This window comes from Microtus oregoni, unplaced genomic scaffold (assembly GCF_018167655.1).
Source record: "Microtus oregoni isolate MIOR12 unplaced genomic scaffold, Mior012 000013F_ref0000133, whole genome shotgun sequence".
NCBI lineage: Eukaryota > Metazoa > Chordata > Mammalia > Rodentia > Cricetidae > Microtus > Microtus oregoni.
In genome coordinates this window covers 13248709-13257028 of record NW_024543072.1, presented here as the reverse complement: position 1 = coordinate 13257028, position 8320 = coordinate 13248709, and the positions used below count along the sequence as shown (strand labels likewise).

The following is an 8320-nucleotide window of genomic DNA, read 5'->3' as shown; positions in this document are numbered from 1 at the left end:
TGCCACCCTTTTACAGAGATTAGGGTGGGGCAGAGCAGAGGTGGGGAAGTGAGAGGAGAGAATAGAGGAGAGGCAGGTCAAGTTGTAAAATAAATTAATTAATTAATAAAAAGTAAAATAAAACATTTTATAAAATCAATTAATTATTAAAAATAGATAATAAAAGAAATATCCATTGTTTACACCAGTGTGTGGTAGTTTCTTATGGCATTTCATGTTAGTTAATTTTTTGTCAACTTGACATAAACCAGGGGTAACTGGGATGAAGGAATCTCAACTGAGAAAAGGCCTCCATCAGACTGGCCTTTAGATAAGTCTGTGGAGGCATTTTCTTTATTAATGATTGACCTGGGAGGTTCCAGTACACCAGGGTCATTGCCACTGGTAGTCAGTCCTAGGCTATGTGAGAAGGTAAGCCAAGTAAGCCCTGAGAAGTAGCACTCCTCCCTGGTCTCTGTTTCAGTTCTTGCCTCCAGGTTCCTGCCTTGAGTTCCTTCCCTGACTTCCTTCAGGGATGAACTGGACCTGGAGTGCATAACCCAAATGAGCCCTGTCCCCCAAGTAGCTTTTGTTCATGGTCTTTAATGACAGCAACAGAAAATAAACAAGGATACACTCTGAAAAGACTAAAGCACTTACTAACTGGTCTTCCATGTTACAGAAAATTCATAAAAAAATGAATCTGAGATGCCCAGACCTAGGTCAGGAAATCATAGAAGAAAAGAGACGGGAAGAGGGGAGCTCTGGGCCACGGAAATGTGGGTAAAGGTGGAGTTGAGAGGCATTCTTTTCTCACCCAGTGCAACCACTCTGGCTTAACTACAGAGATCCTGGTTGCACCCTCATATCTGGAATTCCCCTAGCAATTGCTCATGGTCAGCCTTCTGCTTCATCGTACCCCTGTCTTTTACTCTCTGGTATCCTGATCCTTCCAAGCCCCATGCTGTTCTCTGATCAGACCAGTGTCTTCCCACGTAGACTCCCGGGTGGTATACCCTGCTTCCATCAATCTCCATATTTGGAGGCTGAAAAAGTGTGAAAATAGAGCATCTTCTGAATATCCGTCATACCTCCTGATTTCTGCAAGCCTCTTTGGTTTGTATTTCACTTCACATTAATGTAAATGTTGGCATTTTTAAGGTTAAGGGCCCAGTTGCTTGTATAGCAGGCGGAGTTTGAAATCAAACAACCCCTGTGTGCTGGAAGCCTGTGAAAGAACCTTTATTACGCTGCTCAGTGGCATCTGAGAAAACTAACATGTCCTTTGGCACTAATACAACCACCTAGAACCCATGCCCGCTAGCCAATTTGCACTTCAAGAAAATGTCCCCAAGTTGTCTCGCTTCAATAAGTGTCTCGTGGCTGTTTAAAAAGTACCTGTCGTGACTCAACTTGCTGCAGCTGCCTAAAGTGAATCCAAGACTTGCCCAAATTGAGGAACAGAAATGGCCCTGCATGAAACGGATGACAATGGGCTATGAAAGGAAGTTATGCTGATTTGTAACACAGATTAAAACCATCTAGTTTGTCCCCTTATCACAATTAAAACTGAGAGTTTTTTCAGTCCCGCAATGTGTATCACATGCATTTTCTCATTTATTCTTCATGAAATCAACTATAAGTCATTCTTACTATTTCCACATCTCTCCTACTCCTGCTAGCCTGCTTCCCTAATTGCAAGATGAGTCTTAAGTCCATAAACTCCCTCTAATTAGAAGACTAAAACTCCAAGGCTGGCCAGCTCCTTATATTTCTGGTTCCCATGGATCACTGTTTTTTGGTTGTATATGAGTCTGTATGAATATATACGCATCTGAGTCCAGGTATCACCAGAGGCCAGAAGTGTCAGATATCCCTGGCACTGGAACTGCATGCTGTTTTGAGCCACCCAACATGGGAACCAACTCTGGTCTCTGTAAGAGCAGTAGAAGCTCTTAACCACATCTCTTCAGTCTTATATTACTGGCTTTCAACCAACAGTTGTATGTACAATATTTTACAAGCCTTTTAGAGTCACGTGACTGGATTGATGAGCATTAGCTATTAGGTCACTGTGCCTTTATTTTTACATTTTTCTATGATTAAATAAAGACTGCACACACATGCACACACACATACGTTTAACAGAAATATAATTATGTTATCTGCATGACTTTGCAACTTGAATTTTCTTTCACTTAGTGTCCCTCGAATTCCATTTAATATCTGACCCCCACACATAGATTGTATGCATTAATTGTAGCATATATTTTAAATTTTAGTTGCTTTGAGACAGGTCCTGCTACATAGATCAAGATAACCTGAAATTACTGATCATTCTGCTCCCCCCGACCCCAAGTGCTGGAATCACAAACATGTGTTATCATACTTGGTTCAGTAGTGGCATGAAATTTGATAGTAAAAATGACCTGCAGCCTAGTCAATCAACCCTCTTTTGACTATGGTTTGCTTAGATTGTCATTATGCTTTGATTATTTTTAGTATTATAGATCATATTCCCATGATAACCATAGTTGTACCAATATTTTTATTTTAAACACCCCAAAAGTTAAAATAAACATTTTCAATTGCCTTTAATACACTGAGATTATTTTCCTTAAAAGGCACACCCACATATTTACACACTATTTAACTTAGTCACACACATATTGAGCTGTAATAACCCTTGATTTATTTAGAAAATTGACCATTGGTGCCACTTGAAATTTGGATTTCTTCCTGCTTACAAAGGCCTCACATTTTTCTTCTGGCTTAAGCCAGTTCCACTTGTATCCCTTAACTTCCAAGTGAAAGAGGGTTGCTAATATATCGAATATTTTCTATACATTTATATGAGTTTATATTATAAAGTCTCAGTTTTTCTTTTCTAAAATGTGCTTCCATTCAAAAGTTCTACAATTATTCTCTTAAATCCTCACCTGGATTTTTCATATATGGACAGTTTTACTATTAGTATATAGCTTTAGATAAAAATGTCCTGGTTGTTTAAGATTTTTTTGAGATCAAAGAGATATTTATTAGACATGAAAATAGGTTTGCATCATTCTCCTTCTGACACTCTGTGTTTCATATAAGTGGGGCTTAGAAAAATCAGGCAAAAAATTAAAATGGAAAGAAAATGGGAAGAAGACAGAAGGGAGTGTGATGAGGAAAGGAAGAAAGAATGAACAAGAGGGAGACAAGGAAGGAAGGAAGGAAGGAAGGAAGGAAGGAAGGAAAGACAGAGGGGAAAAATGAAAGATAAGAAGAGGAAAGAACATCAACTAGAAGAGGATAAAGGAAAAATGTAAACATCTCTTTATGTTGATGGGGTAAGAAGGCAAACTGGGAGCTCTCCTTTGTATATTATTATGATCAGAAGTCTATGGGAAAGAGGTGGGAGATTATGGTTAAAGGTGATGCATTTGGGTATCAAGTTGATAAGGAATGGAGTTGTGATGAGTAATATTGTAGGCCTAATTTTTGGTAATTGTCTTTCAAATTTCTGCAGCAGGCATCTTAGCTGGCATCCTAGACAACACCATAAGATAAGAGTTCTAAATTACTTCCCAACTTTTACTGAGCTTCCTTGGGCCTTTAGCGCTGCCTCTCCAGTGCTACAAACAACATAAACTCACGCTGTTTCTATCATTCCTGGTGATCAGCTTGGCTCCTCCTAGACTCAAGGCTGAGCTTCTTCACTACTAATACTCTGGAGGACACATGCTCTGCCCTGACCTGAATTGCTTTCATATTCTTAGGCACATATATTAAGATACTTTTCCATCCTTTATTGCACAGCCATTTCCCAAGTTTGTTGTATATTTGTGTTTATGTCTCTCAGGTAAAAATCAATGCCTGGGGAAACTTCAACATGTTCTTTTTCAGTCCCTGGTCTCAGCAACTTCAATTCCTGTGGGAACTACTTTCCAGTCAGCCTCTTCTTATTTAAGTCTGTTCCTTCTAATCTAGTCTCCATCCCTCATCTAAAATGGAAGTCCCACAATACAGAGGATAAAGTTAAAGTACTGACTTCAGAGATATATCTAAATCCTAGGTATTTAATGTCTTTGACCCTCCCTTATCTGAGATCCCTAAGTCTATATTATTATTCCTAATACACAATGAAATGAAGTCCTTTTCCTATGACTAAGTATTGTATATACCTCATCTATTATGATCTTCATATTCTTCATCATCACCAGTGTAGATTTTCTATGGCCAGAACCAGCCTAGCTCTCCTGGTAACTTTCTGGAGAATATCATGAACTTAAGGAATCTTAATGACTTAAGAGTCATTCTTGCCCTGTGCTCCACCTAACAGATCTGACTTAGTTCCAGGGTGCCCCTCCAGGCACCATGAGGCTCTTCATCTCACTTCCTGTCTTGGTTGTGGTCCTGGCCATGGCTTTGGAAGACCCAGCCCCTGCCCAGGTGACCCCTGACTTGTTCAGCATATTTGAGAACTTACCAGATAAGCTGAAGGAATTTGGGAACACTTTGGAAGACAAGTCCCAGGCAGCCATTGAACACATCAAACAGAGGAATTTCTGACCAAGACAAGGACCTGGATTTCAGAGACATTCGGCAAAATGAAGGAGAAGATCAAAACCACATTTGCCTGAGCACCTGGTGAGCCACCTAGTGCAGCAAGGATGCCCACATGATGTGGCAGGTCCCTCATCCTACACCAATAAAAAGACTACAGTGGAAAAAAAAAGAGTCATTCTTGCTTCAAGTCATCAACCCTCAAGAGTGTGACAAGTATGCTTAGCTCCATCACAGTCACACAGCAACAACTGGCCAATAGTCCACACAACATGGCACAGAAATCTGTGTCTGAGAACTCAGACGTCCCTGTCTCTGAGGAATGATGAGTTTGAAAAGGGAGAGAAGCAAATAGCTCCCAATGATAAGATGTGGAAGCTCAGACATGGCCAAAATAATTGCAATCCATCTCTGTAGGCAGTATACTGTGTCATCCAATTTTGTGGCACCACATGTTATCTCAGAAATATAATTGACCTCTGTCCCTTGGTCTGCAGAGCTTCCTGAATCCCTCTTTTGAAGAAGGATAAATTTCTGGACAAACAATACCAGGGGGTAGTTTTGAAAGTATACAATATATTGCCGCATTTCCCGTAAACATTTGATTCAACAGAACTAATTTTGTGTGCTTCAACTTGTCCTGGGGATAGAATGTGAAAAAGAAAGACAGGGGCATGGCCTCTTAGTTTCTCCCTTTAGCAAGTGAGATAGATCACAAACAGATAGAGACATAAATAAGAAATAGAGTTTCAGAGAATAGTAAGATCTAATAAAAAAAGACGTAATAGGGCAATGAGGTAGGCAAGAGAGAGATAGGGGTAGAGGAAGAGAGAGAAAGGCTATGTAGCCATTAAGAAAATGAAAACTTCTGCAGCATGAATCTGCGTAAATGAGGAATGAGGCAAGAACATAAAGTAGGATGGTGAGGAGAGAGGACAAAGGTGATATGTACTGGAATCTAGTAGGAAGTCAACAACAGATAGGGCAGTCTGTGTTATTATCTAAAGGGTGTCATGGATACAGAGTCTCTGGACTCAAGGAGACAAAAATTTAAATGATCAGAAACAAATTGGAAGAACTTGTGTCCAAAGAAGGCCATTTGGGAAAGTCACCTGCTGCAGTCCCCAACATTCAGTGATGCCTCCCAGCCCAGGCTGCCAGGATTCACCTGCCTGAAGCTGGCTGAAAACCAAGAGACTTTTCCCAGGTGGAGCACAGCGATCTATTCTGCTCTTTTATCAGGTCATGAATAAAGGAGCATTGATGGGGATGATGGTACTGTCTGGCTTTGGAATGAGCTATGTGCCTGAGGACAGATGATTGTAGCTGCACAGGATAACTGAGCAGGGAGAAGCAAGGCCACCTCAGTGGACCATGGAGTGCTCTGGAGTGGGACATCTGGCAGCCTCAGCGTGCTCCAGGAAGCTACGTAAAAACAACCACACCAGAGCATCTGGTGAGGCCACAGCAGAGTCCAGGTAGCTTGCTGCTTTTGTTCTTTCTGACTAATTGTGCTCCTGCTGGTGTCAGAGATCACTGAAGAGGAGCCAGTTAGGAAGGATGGGAAGCGCAGGTGAGCTAGGGCACATTCTAGTGTAAGCACAAGAGCATCAATTAGGGTGAGCAGGAGGCAGCCCATGTGACTTTGACCTCTTCTCTCTGTACCTTCCCGGGAACAGAACAGATTTTCCTCTGGCCTGTGTCACAGATAGCTCTCAGAGCAGGAAGACCCCTGGGCTGCAAGGTGAGTGAGATTCAAGAAAGAAACTCCTAAAAGTGTACCCCAACATTGATAGCCCAGTGTGATTCTTCTTCCAGGCAAAAGGCTAACACTTTCATTGTATTCTCTAAAGGGCCCATGACCTCAAATAGCTGTAAGTGATAATGCTCACAGCCTTGCTACACTGAATGTGATCTAGAGTCTGAAGCATCTCTCCAGGTAGACGGTATATGCACAGTGAGGAAAGAGACCCTGGATCTGACACTGTCAGTACCTCACATCTGAGACTTCATGTGTTTGCTCCTATTAAGTTTCAGTACTGTCTCAGTCGTACTCACAAAAGCACCAAGCCCCAAGAAGATGAGCACATTGTCCAGGATGTACACACTCTTTGGCTTGAATGCAGGACAGTTCAAAGTCAAGCCAAGCTTTTCCGATTTGTGCACACTGATGTTTTCAAACACCAGCCACTGTGGAGTTGGGTCTTAGGGTATGACCACATCAATACTTCAGATCCAAACCTGCCATCCACTTCCAAGAAGTCCACACAAACTCTGAAACAATTTTTGAAGCACAACATTGTGAATTCAGCTCAATAGTCTCTTTTAAACATTTTTATTAAAATTGTACCACTTTCCCGCTTCCCTTTCCTTTCTCCAGCCCTTCCTATAACCTCCAAATTCTCAAATTGACAGCCTCCTTTATTTTTAGATACACACATATATTTATATATACATATATAAGTACATGTATGGATGACTATATAAATATAACCTCCTGAGCCCATTTTTATTGTTTATGTGTATATGATTTCAGGGTTGATCACTTTGTACTGGACAAAGAATAATGGCAGTTACTAACACTCTATTCCTATCAAACAGAAGCAGAAAATTCTTTAGGACTTTAGAAAAATGTTATTGGGACACAAATGATTGCAAAGCAGACACTTTTTGTTATACATCTATTGTCGAACTCTCAGTCAAGTGGGGATGGCTGACCTCTCTTTAAACCCTACTCCAGCTATAAGGGTATAGTTTGAGTTCCTTTTCTTATCTCTCTTACCTGAGTGGATCACTGGAAAATGATCTGGCCGACATACAATTTTAGCACAGAAAACATAAAGAACAAAGCTTTCATTGCATTGAAATGCCCATTTCACAGATGAGACAACCAGGGCAGAGCTGTCCAATATTATAAAGTTTGTTGGTGCCTGCATTGGTACAATTTGTGTGATCTGGCTTTAACTTCCCCAATAGGAAGGGCCTCTTCTTATGTGTCTTAAGTTCTCATACCCTTTCTTGCCTCTAGGCCATACTTATCCTGTCTCTCAGCTCAGGTGTGATCCCTGTACCCATAAAAACATGTTATAGAAAGACCTTGGCTTTGAAATTAGAGCAGTCTTCAACTGCTAAGTACTTGACCGTGAGCCAAATATCTCCACTTTTGTGATTCTCAATAAAAGATACCTATAGAAGAAAATAATACCGAATGAACAGGGTAGTCAGGAAGGGTTAATGGAATTGAGCAACTAGAGTACCCAGTAGGGGCTCAATGCATGGCCTGTTGCTCTTACTATATTCCCACATTAACTATGATTGCAGCTGGGCCTGTAGGGATGGCCCCAAGTCAGAAAACCTGCACTGGTGGCCCCCGGTGGTATCCTCTGCCCTTGTGCTAGTCACATGCTCTTCCCTTGCCAGTTGCTCTTTAAGAGGAACCAATTTCACACTTCCAGATAGATCCACACTCCAAATTATGTTTGTTTTAAAATAATGAATAGTGGCATTATTATCTCCATGGCTCTCCAGGGCGCTCTGTGCTGAATGTATTCTCCTTGCATTAGCAGAGCACCGCTGCAGCAAAGTGGGCCAGTGCAAGTAGAAATGTCACCAAAGAAGTGAAAGCTAGCCCTGTTGTGGCTTACCTTTGTGGAACCTTCTCAGGAGGCTGCCAGCAAGCCTTCTCATGCCCAGAGAGGCAGGGAGATGTTGCAACAGACTCCAAGAACAATGGACAACACAGGAAAAAGAGCAGCCGGGTATCTGTCACTGCTCTGTTTTTAACCAAAAGAAA

At 41.3% G+C, this 8320-nt stretch overlaps 1 pseudogene; it reads left to right on the top strand.

The window, feature by feature from the left end:
* The first annotated feature begins 4338 nt into the window (after positions 1-4338).
* On the top strand, positions 4339-4604 carry LOC121454898 (annotated as a pseudogene).
* Positions 4605-8320: the final 3716 nt, after the last annotated feature.